This window comes from Chlorocebus sabaeus, chromosome 21, assembly GCF_047675955.1.
Source record: "Chlorocebus sabaeus isolate Y175 chromosome 21, mChlSab1.0.hap1, whole genome shotgun sequence".
NCBI lineage: Eukaryota > Metazoa > Chordata > Mammalia > Primates > Cercopithecidae > Chlorocebus > Chlorocebus sabaeus.
In genome coordinates, this window is record NC_132924.1 from 121,563,715 (window position 1) to 121,576,308 (window position 12,594).

The 12,594-nt window shown below is 42.0% G+C and overlaps 1 long non-coding RNA gene across 3 annotated transcripts in view; it reads right to left on the reverse strand.

The window, feature by feature from the left end:
• LOC119621547 (uncharacterized) overlaps window positions 1-12,594 on the reverse strand; it is a 112,058-nt gene that overhangs the window by 85,472 nt on the left and 13,992 nt on the right. For 2 of the 3 annotated variants that reach the window (XR_012090458.1, XR_012090456.1), the window contains exon 2: window positions 11,482-11,513. The exons of the other annotated variant lie outside the window; for it this stretch is intronic. This is a non-coding gene — a long non-coding RNA (uncharacterized lncRNA). The remainder of the gene's footprint in view (window positions 1-11,481; window positions 11,514-12,594) is intronic. 3 annotated transcript variants of the gene reach the window in all.

Consider the following 12,594-nt stretch of genomic DNA (forward strand, 5'->3'; position numbering starts at 1 on the left):
TTAAGTCATTGCAATAGAGACCGTATTGTCCACAAAGCCTAAAATATTTACCATCTGGCCCTTTACCAAAAAAAAATTGTCCAACCCCTGCAATAAATGCTAACTCGTTAGTGTATTCCACTCAAGCCATATTACTCACCATTTTTTCAATATACCCTGTCATTCCCTCCTCTGTCCTTTGCAGAGGCCTTCTGTTCACCCAGAATGCCCTTTTCACCCACCTGCAGAGCTAAAACACCTAACACAATGCCCAACTCTAGTAATGCTCAGTAGCTGTTTCTTCTTTCTCTTCTCAGCTATGAACTTCTATGACTCTAAGATTCTCCTGATCCTATTACAACTAAAAATGATATCTTTCTAACATCAGTTTCTTCACTGATGCAAACTCACGACACTGTTTTTAGATACAACTTTCTATCTCCCTGTTCCTTTTTTTATCAATAGAACCTCAATAAATATTTGTTAAATGAATGACAATCATGCTATATATCATCATATATGTCTCTGTGCCCTTAGGCTTCAACTCAAGCATTAGCTTCTCTAGGAAGCCATCCCCGAACCTACAGTTTGGACAGGTGTGTAGTCTCGGTGAAGCACCACAAAGATCCAATCTGATCAAGGATACATTTGGAGATCAGAGACTATAGAAATGGTGAGGACATACCTATGACTTCCCCCAGATAACCATTCACACAGTGCTGAATGTGCCTCACACGGGGACCCAAAGCATTACTTGCTGTCTCCTTTGTCATCATAGTCATCATCTTCCTTTCTTCCTCCTCCTCCTTCTTCCCTTTTCTTTAAAAATTATAAAATATATCATGCAGAGTAATTGCATACAGACATATATAGTTTAAATAATGTATAGTCTAATATATAGTTTAAATAATAATAAAGCAAACACCTACATAGCCACTACCCAGCTTAGGTAATGGACCACCATCCATCAATGATGGGGACACTCTCTTCGAACGCATGTCCATCACACCCCCTCACTCTCCATCTTCCACCATAGGTAGCCACTATCTGATTTTCACATGATTTAATCTTTTACTTTCCTTTCAATTCTACCCCATATCTCTAAGCAACACATTATTGACTTTCGTCTGTTTTTCGACTCCATGTAAATTGAACCATACTGGATGCGTTCTACTATGACTTGCTCTTTTGTTGTTGTTTTTACTTTGTTTTTAAGATTCACCAGTATTGATTCTTGGAAGTGTACTTTCTCCGTTTTCACTGTGCATAGTATTCTGCTGTATGAATAGGCCGAAATGTACCTATCCACCACTGTTAATGGACATATTGGGTTGTTTTATATTTTTACTGTTATAACTAATGATACTATGCATATTCCTGCCAATTATAGTCCTTGTAATACATTCCTCAGTGTAATTGCAGAGGTGCTAGAAGATTCAACTTTGTTCATTGATGTGAAATTGTCTTCTGATGCAGTTATGCCTATTCATGCTCCTAACAGCATTGTGGGAGAGGCCTCTGCTTCACAGCCTCAGCAACACTTTGTATTATTTTACTTTATTTTTTGCCAATTGAGTGGGTTTTGTTTTATTTTATTGTTTGAGACAGGGTCTTGCTCTGCCATCCAGGCTGGAGTGCAGTGGCATCTCCATAGCTCACTGCAACCTTCAATTCCTGGCCTCAAGTGATCCTCCCATCTCGGTCTCCCAAAGCACTGAGATTACAGGCATGAGCCACCTCGCCAGGCCAGTTGGTTTAAAATTTATATTTTCCCTCTTGTTAACGAGGTGGAACATTTTTTCATAAACTTATTGGCCATTTATGTTTTTTCTTCTGTGACATGTTCATTCATGTCTTTTGCCTGTTTTTTAATGTCTTTTTCTTAGTGATTGATTTTTTCATTTATTAAAAAAATTTTTTTTTTCTTACAGATTGGTAAGAATCTTTTTTATGTATTCTGGATTCTAATCTTTTGTCCATTCTATGTGTTACAAATAATTGCTCTGGAACTCCTAGAAGAGGATCCCTTTTTAGGAATCCTGTCTCAAAAAGATTCACGCCCCGAGTACCAAGTCTGGTGACTGAGCTCAGAGTAGCAGATTCCTGGGTGCTGAGGTTGCAGGGTGCAGCCAGGGCCAAGCTTAGTTTTCCTACTGGGCCAGTACAGATGCATAGAAGGCCTGTGACCATTCCATCTATGGTGCTGGTAATCAAACCTAGAATTCTGGGTCTGCCGTCTGGAGACAGAATCATGGGCAAGGGTTTCCATTGTCCCTTCTTCAGCAACAGTTCTCAGCATCACCTCAGCAGTTCTCAGTTCCCACAGGCTGCCTCCTGCCCACTCAGCACCAGAGCTGGTTGGTCCAGGGAGGCTGAGGACCCTAATGACCACTTCTCTTCTGTGTGGTCAGCGTCCAGCTGGTCGGCGTCCAGAAGCTTCTGCTCAGCAAGTAGCCTTTGGCTGCTCAGGCACAGCCTCTCCAGTGATGTCTCAGCTGAGCTTTTTAGCAGCTGGCTGGGCTTTTTCAAGGCCCAACAGCTCTCCATGCTCCCTAAAGAGGCCTCTCACAATGCAGCGAAAGACAGCCCAGCAACACCCCTGCAATGTGTGGGGTACTGAGGTCTTGGAAACAGCCCCTTTGTCAGTATGAAAACAAAGACGTGAACATAAAGTCCTAAATTGTGTTTTCCAAAAGATAAATATGTCAAATATGTAAACCAACTTGACTTCAACCTTGATTTACAATAACTTTTCCAGATCTGAGAAAATTCCCCAAATTAAAAATCCAAAATTGATTCTGTCGGCATGTTTGAAAAAATGCTTCTTCTCTGGTCCAACTATTTAAAAATTCTACTGAATTTTTAAATTCACCGTGGCTGGGCACGGTGGCTCATACCTGTAATCCCAGCACTTTGCAAGGCTGAGGTGGATGGATCACCTGAGGTCAGCAGTTCAAGGCCAGCCTGGCCAACATGGTGAAACCCTGTCTCTACTAAACATACAAAAATCAGCCGGGTGTGTGGGATAACACAAGCCTGTTATCCCAGCTACTGGGGGAGGCTGAGGCAGAAGAATCTCTTGAATCTGGGAGGCAGAGGTTGCAGTGAGGGAGATCGTGCCATTGCACTGGAGTGACAAGAGCAAAACTCTCTCAAAATAAATAAATAAATAAAATTAAAATAATTGCAATTCTAGAGGTGAAGAAAAAACCCTGGTCTGTTATTTTCTGTGAGTGCCCTCAGTACCCCAAAAGAAGGGAAGCTCCCTTTCTGGAGATTAATTCATTATCTCCACTAGAATTACCTTCAATTGTACACGTTAATTCACATAAGGCTGGCTATCAGGAAGTGAAATCTCTGGGTACCATGAAAACTGATTTCAGTTATTGATTTAAACTTCTTTTCCTGCGAAAAGTGTAAAGAGAAAGAGCATCAGAGTTGATTCCATGTTTTTAAATACCCTAAATAGAGAGATTCTTTGCCAATAAAATAACATGAAGTGAGAAAGTAGGGTAGACAGTGTCTAGAAACTAAGTCAACCCCTCCCTCCTCTAGAGCTGATAAAAAGAGATCAGTTTCTTACAAAGAAATCATATTCTTCCGGCCGGGCGCGGTGGCTCAAGTCTGTAATCCCAGCACTTTGGGAGGCCGAGACGGGCGGATCACAAGGCCAGGAGATCGAGACCATCCTGGCTAACACGGTGAAACCCCGTCTCTACTAAAAAATACAAAAAACTAGCCGGGCGAGGTGGCGGGCGCCTGTAGTCCCAGCTACTCGGGAGGCTGAGGCAGGAGAATGGCGTAAACCCAGGAGGCGGAGCTTGCAGTGAGCTGAGATCTGGCCACTGCACTCCAGCCTGGGCGACAGAGCGAGACTCCGTCTCAAAAAAAAAAAAAAAAAAAAAAAAAAAAAAGAAATCATATTCTTCCAATAGTAATAAAAACTGAAGTGTACAGGAACAAATCAATCCTGCGTTAAATGTGTGAGAATATGTTTGCATCCCCCTCATTTCCTACTTATTTGTACTATAGACTTAAAGCAATTTCGCACACATTGGAAAAGCCATCAGAACACTAAATTCTAAAACAACAACTGTGAAATGGTCACAGGATGCTGCCCAGTTCATCCTCATTTTTTTCATCCCAGAACACAAGAGGATGAAATGGATGCAAACCAAATGGAGCCTGGAAAGATGAGTATACAAAACCTTTTCTGTAGGTGAAGTTGTTCAATACACCATTTCAGGGACACATAAATAATAGAAGGAGAAGATAATTAAAGGAAAAGGAAGGAAGGAAGGAAGGAAGGAAGGAAGGAAGGAAGGAAGGAAGGAAGGAAGGAAGGAAGGAAGGAAGGAAAGAAGGAAGGAAAAGGAAAAGGAAAGGGAAGGGAAGGAAACCTATTTGGAAATGAGAAGAAGATGTAAATAACACTGAGCTAGATTACAGGGTAATGGGAAAATAACTTATCACTAAACACTATTGATTCTATCTCTTCAACATTCCTCTGATTTGCCTCTTCTCTCTGTCATCCAAATCCAGGCCCATATCATCTGTCCCTTGGAAGACGTGGCAGCCTCTTAAATAGACTTGCTCCTCCATCTCTCCCACACCAATCAATCCTACACACACTTCCAAAGTGCTTTCTCCAAAATGCAAGTCGAATCAGAATAGCTCCCCAGTGTCCACAGCATAAAATCAAAACTGCCTAGCCAGGCAGGCTCAGCCCTTTACAGTCTGACCTTGCCTTTCTCTCTGACCCAGCTTTTCCCGAATGTGTTCTGTAGAATACTAATTCAAAGGGATGTTACAGACACAGACACACAAAATGGTTTCTTGGTGAAATAAATTGAGGTAGTGCTAGCAGGATAAAGCTAACTGCAGGATTCTTCAGAGCCTTTTAAATGCTAATAAACATTATGAATTTCCAAGAGGGTCTAATAAACACTGCAGTACTCCAGCCAACTTTCCTCCTCAGGGTAGAAAAACCTATCCTCCAGCTTCCGGGAATATCGGCCACTGACCATTCACAGGCCACCATCCGGAGCTCTGCCTCTCACTGGGATTTGTCCTTAGCCACAGAGCACTGTCTTAACCAAGGATGTGCTTTGGGTATCAGTGACTGGTGATCTAAAGGCCTGACCCTCTTGCGTCAATTTGGGACATCTCTGAAAGGCCATCCCAACCCTAATGCTCTCTGGAGGATAATCTGAGACCTCAGCTCCAACCACATCAGGTATCAGTGTGGAGGCTGTGGAATATGCCTGGTAGAATTCCAACTACAGGGAGCATGAGTGACCCAGGGCCCCATGTTCCGAAACCTGTCTATGTGTACACTGAGGCCATGTCTACAGTGGGCTACTGCCAGTCCTGGGAGGCACGGGACGTCTTTGCCAGCAGACTTTGGCTCAAGCATTCTCCAATTTGGCTCAAGCAATCTCAGATGCTCCCACCCAGACTCCACCAGCCCCAGTGATGTGCTGGTAAAGGTTCACCAACTACATGAGTTTACTATAAATGGTGCTGATATAACGGACTTGTAACACACAATGTATACATAATAATAAAATACACAATACGGTTTACTGTAAGCTCCATATAGCCATTGATTCTCACCGAATGCTTTCATTGGTTTTTGCTGAATTCTGCGTCTGTAGTCAGCGTAGGGTCATCAGGGATGATTGAGTGTAGACACAACATGAAGGTTGATTGACATTTCGTTTATATTAATGAATAAGGCAAAAGTGAAAGCAAAAAACGTGCATCAGAGCTTCACCTGATAGACAATGACATGAGTGAATTCTTTGTTGAATCCGATAAGGGTTTTCAAGTATCAGAAGCATGTGTTCACAATTTTTGTGCTATTCACAACATCACAGCTACAGATGTGACACACTTTTTTGGTTTAATATGCATTACTAGCATCCTTTCCATCACTTTTTTAAGCCTGGCAATCAACAAAACAGTAAGTCAGGCCCCAATTTGAAGCATATGTCCATTTTTGTAATGCCAATCATTGCACCATGGCTGATTTCAAGCTACTAGCGTGTGGTCACTGAGTGTGGAGTTGGGAAGAGATGGGCCCTGCGTCCCATGACACAAGTAGGCACAGGGTGCCTGGTCAGTGGAAGTCCCAGGGGCCTGAGGTAGGTCTGTCTCACTTCCTTACACGCACGCCTCCCTGGAGCATTTGCCAAGAGACCTTCTGCACATAAGTCTCCACCTCAGAGTCTGTTTCCCGGAAATCCAGTCTAAGACAACAGAGAATATAACACACAGTATGCCCCAAACATACTGATCATGGGACCAATTTCCATAGAGTGTCTCACAGAACTAGTGTTTTATGGAATAAAATTTAGGACAATGTCTTTCAGCTTCTCCTCCTACACCTATTTATCCGTTTACATGCAATTATCTAAATACACTATGTTTCTCCAGGCCACAATTCCTTTGCATATCGGTTCCTTTTCCTGGAATTTCAAGTGGACTATGGGGAGGAAAAAGTCAGTTTCTTGGAGAAATAAGGGGAGGGAGGAGAGGAAGTTTTAACCATATTCAGCAATACACACACACAGTATTCATGCCTTATGAATCAGGCCTCAGGATCACATTAGGTGCATATGAATCAGGATTTTGAATCAGGATTTGCGGGTACTCAGAGATTCTCTGCATTCATTCAGGGGTTTGACTTCAGAAGGTAACAGAATAGCCACCTGTCTCCTGGTTGCTTGGGAAGACACCACAGGAAGGGCACTTCTTAGAAACACAAGGTAGAAACAGGTTCTTGGTTCTTACCCAAAAGTTTTTCTTTTCTTTTTTCTTTTTTTTTAAGACAGAGTCTCACATTGTCACCCAGGCTGGAGTGCAGTGATGCAATCTCGGCTCACTGCAAGCTCATTCTCCTGCCTCAGCCTCCCGAGTAGCTGAGACCACAGGCGCCCACCTCCATGCCTGGCTAATTTTTTGTATTTTTAGTAGAGACGGGGTTTTACCATGTTAGCCAGGATGGTCTTGATCTCCTGACCTCGTGATCCACCCGCCTGGGCCCCCAAAGTGCTGGGATTACAAGCGTGAGCCACCACGGCCGGCCAAAAGTTTTTCTTCACAGAAGATCAACTGTTTTTAAAATGAGAAAACAAAATCCTAAAGACAGCAAAATAAATGATCAAAACCAGAGTGCAGCCAGACGCAGTGCTCATGCCTGTAATTCCAGCACTTTGGGAGGCTGAGGTGGGCAGATCACTTGAGGTCAAGAGTTCAAGACCAGCCTGGCCAATATGACAAAACCCTATCTCTTCCAAAAATACAAAAAAGTTAGCTGGTCATGGTGGTGCAGGCCTGTAGTCCCAGCTACTTGGGAGGCAGAGGCAGAAGAATTGCTTGAACCAGGGAGATGGAGATTGCAGTGAGCCGAGATCATGCCACTGCACTCCAGCCTGGGCAACGGAGGGAGACTCTGCCTCAGAAAAAAAATAAACAGACAGAGTGCTAGATACACGCTTCCCTCCCCACCCTGGCAAAGGCCTTTCAGGCCAGTGTTAACTCTTTTGCATATACTGCTCAGGATAGATGCTCAGATATTTAGAAGTCAACAGTGTTACTGCAAGTTAGGAGCAACCAGCACTGTCGGGAGGCACGGAGTCTAGAGCCAAGATGCAGTCGGGCTTAAATCCCAGCTCTCCACTTTGCTGTGTGACCTTAAGCAAGTTGCTTTACCATGATAATACTTACATGTTAAGAGTTGCTGTTAAGAGCATGGACAACTTCCACAAGATGCTTGGTGCATCTTGTACATGCTAACTATCACTATTATTAAAATGCTCATTACCAAAAATTAAACAGAAAAACTGAGGCACTAGGGTTTATTTCTTCTTGTAATCCTACATGACTGTTTTACACTGAATGAGATTGGGAATCCACATCCTTTGGTTTCGCAACCAGATCTTTTGAGTCCTGTGCCATACCAATGATTGTCAATGACCTGAAAAATCATCCAAAACTCGGTTGGTGCTGACAATGACATTTTCCATGACAGTGGAAACAAAACTGTAATCTGCTTTTAGATTTGTACCTGGCAGGATGCTTTTAGAAAATTATTTAAATTTTCAATATAATGATGGTTGCTTTCTTTTACAATAATTGGGTGATGGGTAGACTAGAAGCCTAACCCTTACCATTATGTAATATACCCACACAGCAAACCTGCACAAGTACCCCCAGATCTATAAAATTTTAAAAAATAAAACAAATAACAAAACCCAGCTAAAAGTATAGATGTGAAACATTTCTCTGAGTGCTGCACCATTTTGATGGAAGCTGACAGATTAAAATTCTCAACAAATACACCCACTGTGGAATGCTAAAGTACACTTTTGGGCAATTTTTCAGAGCAATGGATTCAATTTATTCTTGTCACCATGGCAACAAGAGGAATCGTTCTATTATTTTCATCATAGCATTTCCAATTATTTTCTCTCACAGTTTAGGCCAGAGACAAAACTAGAAGGAATGAGGTTGACCACAAAATGAACCAAAAACTCATAACTTCCTCCCTGGATTACAGGCTGCTCTTAGATAGGTAATGCTCTTTAACCATCATAAATCCCATATTAAAGTCTCCAGATCTTCACCAAAAAAAAAAATGTTTTTACTTATGAATTTATCACTTTGTCCCTTTTGAGTTGGGGGAAGCAAGAAATGAGACCATTTTACCAATTATATACACTTTAAAAATGTAAAACTAGTCATTTAATTTTCAGAGAGCTTTCCTTTTGGGGGCGGTGAAAGTAAATAATGTTACTCTTCAATGATTATGGACTCTCAAAAACTAAGCATGATTCTATTCTGTGCCTCTCAATTGTCAAATTTCATATATCAGGGTTAAAATCTTATGGCAGCGACATATCCCTGAGGTCAGCGTGTCAGATGTGTCCCTTCACACACAAGACAGAGAGGAAGAGGCATAAATGTTCAAGCAGCACTGATTATTTACCACGCACATTACCCACGTGACCCCTTAAGAAGCACACACCTGGGGAGCAGCCAAAGATAAATACATTCTACAGAAATGAATACAAATGACTTTTCTATCTATGTAACCAGCATGCTCAGGCCTTCCCAGCTTTGGGTATAAAATGAAACCACAGTGTAATCCCCACTCGCTGGATTAGAGAAACGGATCCCCCTTCATTCTGTGTCCCCTTCCCACTCCTGCCACATATCTGATCATCTGAAGGTGCAGCCTCCAGGAGGCTCAGAAACCTGACCTCCACTCGAGCTCTTCAGCTCCCTTCTCGGCCCGTTCGCTTTGACTACAGCTCCCTTCCTGCAGCTCCAGGATGGCGGCCACCGCCAAGGGAGGAGCCACTGCCCTTCCCTTTCCATCTCTTTCTAAACTCAGTACAGTCCCTTCTGTTAATTCCTCACAGCATGGCTGAGCACTGTGGTTGCTCTTCATATTTCTACAGAAAGGTCTAGGGATGAGAGAAGATAGGTGCGGCCACTCTCAGAGCCCATGGCCCTAATGTCACTGTGGCTATCGGAACGTTTGGCAGTGATGGAAATGTTCTACATCCGCACTGTTCAGTACAAGAGCCACTGACCACGACTGTGGCTACTGAGCATTGTACTGTGGCTACTATGACGGAGGAACTGAATTTTACTTTTATTTATTTACTTTTTATTTTAATGAGTTTAAATTTAAGTTAGCCACATGTGGCCAGTGGCTGCTGCATTGAGCCGCACAGTTCTAGATAAATCCATGGAGTCCTTCAAAAAACACCTCTCTGTATGTCCCTCTGTAGCCAGAAGTCAACCTCTTCCCCTCCTAGGATTCCAATCCCAGGCCAGCTTTCTGGGGTCCTAGTAGCTTCCTTTCCTCTCCTAACCACATCACTTGATCCAAGCTCAGCTTCTTCTCACATACATTCAGTGCCCCTGGAGGTAGAGTAGCTGCTTTTCTCCTTTTCATAGCAGCTTCTAGATCATTCTCTCTTCCTCTTCCATTAAAAAAAAAAAAAAAAAAGTTGGCTGGGTGCAGGGGCTCACGCCTGTAATCCCAGCACTTTGGGAGGCCGAGGTGGGTGGATTGCCTGAGGTCGGGAGTTTGAGACCAGCCTGACCAACATGGAGAAACCCTGTCTCTACTAAAAATACAAAATTAGCCAGGCATGGTAGCACATGCCTGTAATCCCAGCTACTCAGGAGGCTGAGGCAGGAGGTCAAGGTTGTGGTGAGCCGAGATCATGACATTGCACTCAAGCCTGGGCAACAAGAGCGAAACTCCATCTCAAAAAAAAAAAAAAAGTTTTGACTTTCATATCATCAGATAAGCCTTCCACTTCATCTATTGCCACTGTCACCTACTGACCTTGAGGTCACTCCCTTAACTTAGCTCTTGGCTCACTGCCACTCTCTTCACTACTACCCTGTAGTAGTGACTCTGGCCTCACAGTTCCTTGAACTGTCTTCTTCCAGTAATTTTTTTTCCCATTGGAATTTCCTACCCAACTCAGGCACACTCATATCTATGACCATGCCCCAATCATTACTGGGAACTGTAACCTTGACATTTCCTGGATAGCAAGCATTCTCCCTCAGACAACTGTCTTCTGCCTCCCGGTTTCCCTCCCTCTTGTGCCCAACCCCCACAATCCTTTGGCTATGCTAGAACCTCCAATCTATTGATCCTAACCCCTTTTCACTGTCCCTCATCCTTGTTCTCTTCCATTCTGACTTCACTTAGATTCCATGGTCAGTCACTGTAATTTATTCCTTGCATGTCCCTTCAACTCCCTTCCTCCACTTCTGTTTTCTTATACCTACTTGGCAAAACTAAAGCCCTAATTAAAATTGCTCCTCCACCTATTTCATCCCTCCACTCGTGCAACTAATCATGGCTGAAAAAAAAAATACCCACGGTGACTGGTCCCAGCTTAACTACATGACCACAAGGCTCAAGAGGGCCCTGATGCCACCAGGCAATCATAGCGTGCATCCCTAATCAGTTCACTTCCCTTCTGCTTCAGGAGGCTATTTTATCTTTTTTTCTTTTTCCTTAAACTTCCTATACTTCCTACCTCATCCTTACTCTTGCTTCATACTGCTCTGAGAAAATTGCAGCCGTCAGAGTGAAACATCCATTTCCCGCAGAGGACTTGTACCCCAAAAAGGAACTCTCTCAGAACTCAACAATAAGAGAACACCTAAAGTTCTTTTTTAAATGGGCAAAAAACCTAAAGGTACTCTTCACCGTGAAAATATATGAATGGCAAATAAGCAAATGAAAAGATATTCAGTATAATCATTAGGGAAATGCAAATTAAAATCATGAGATATCACTACACACCTACTAGAATGACTATGGAAATAAATGACAGCTAGTGCTGACCAGGATGTAGAACAACTGGAAATCAAACGTTACTAGTGAAAATGCAAAATGGCACCACACCTGGGATATCAGTCTGGTTTTGTAGTTTTTTATAAAGTTAAGCATACACTTACCATATGACTCAACAATCCCACTCCAAAGTATCCTAAGAGAAATAGAAATGTATGTTAACACAAGAACCTATAGGTAAACGTTTGTATCAGTTTTATCCATTATCACTAAAAACTGGAAGCAACCAAGATGTCTTTCATTAACAAAACTATGGCACATCTATTTCATAAGATACTACTCAGCAATACAAAGAACAGACTATTCATGCAACAACAGGGAATCTCAAATGCATTTAGTTAAAGAAAAGAAGTCAGATCCAAAGGCTACATATTTTATGATTTTCTTGATATGACATCCTGGAAAAGCCAAAACTATTCCATTAGATGGGAGCTTAGATCAATGGTTACCAGGGATTGGAGTTGGGGAAGAGGATGACGTCAAAGGGATAGCATGATAGAATTTTTGGAGTGATGGAACTGTTCTTCAGCATGACTGTGATGGTGGGCACCTCACTGTCAAAACCTACAAAACTGCACATCACAAACAGTGAATTTTACTGTAAGGAAATTTAAAATAAAATATAAAACAGATTTTAAAGAATACAACACCTGCAAACTACTTTCATTACAGCTGTACCCATGTACTCAGCCTTCCCCCCTGAGTTCAGGCTGTATGGGATATATAATATCAATTTTTGGAATTTGTTGACTATTTTTGTGGCCTAATACATGGTCAATATTTGTAACTACTTTTTGTATTTGATAAGAATGTGTATTCTCTGTTTGCTGGGTACAGAGAACCTTATTTGACCAGGCTTGTTGTTTGTATTACTTAAATTCTCTATATACTCATTGATGTTTGGCTTGCATGATTTATCAGTTTCTGAGAGCACTATTAAATATTTTCATTGGCTCTGTCAATTTCTCCTGGTAGTTCCATCACTTTTTCCTTTCTCTACTTTGAAGCTATGTTATTGAGTACATAAATGTTTATGATTGTTATATCTTCTTGTTAGATTGCCTCTCTCATCAGTATGAAATATTCCTCCTTGTCCTTTTTTGCTTTAATTATATCTGATACCAATATATCTATGTGACTTTTCATCTTGGTAATATTTTCATTATTTTTCTGCTCCTTATTTTCAGTCTTCCTATGTCACCTTCGTTAAGAGTATT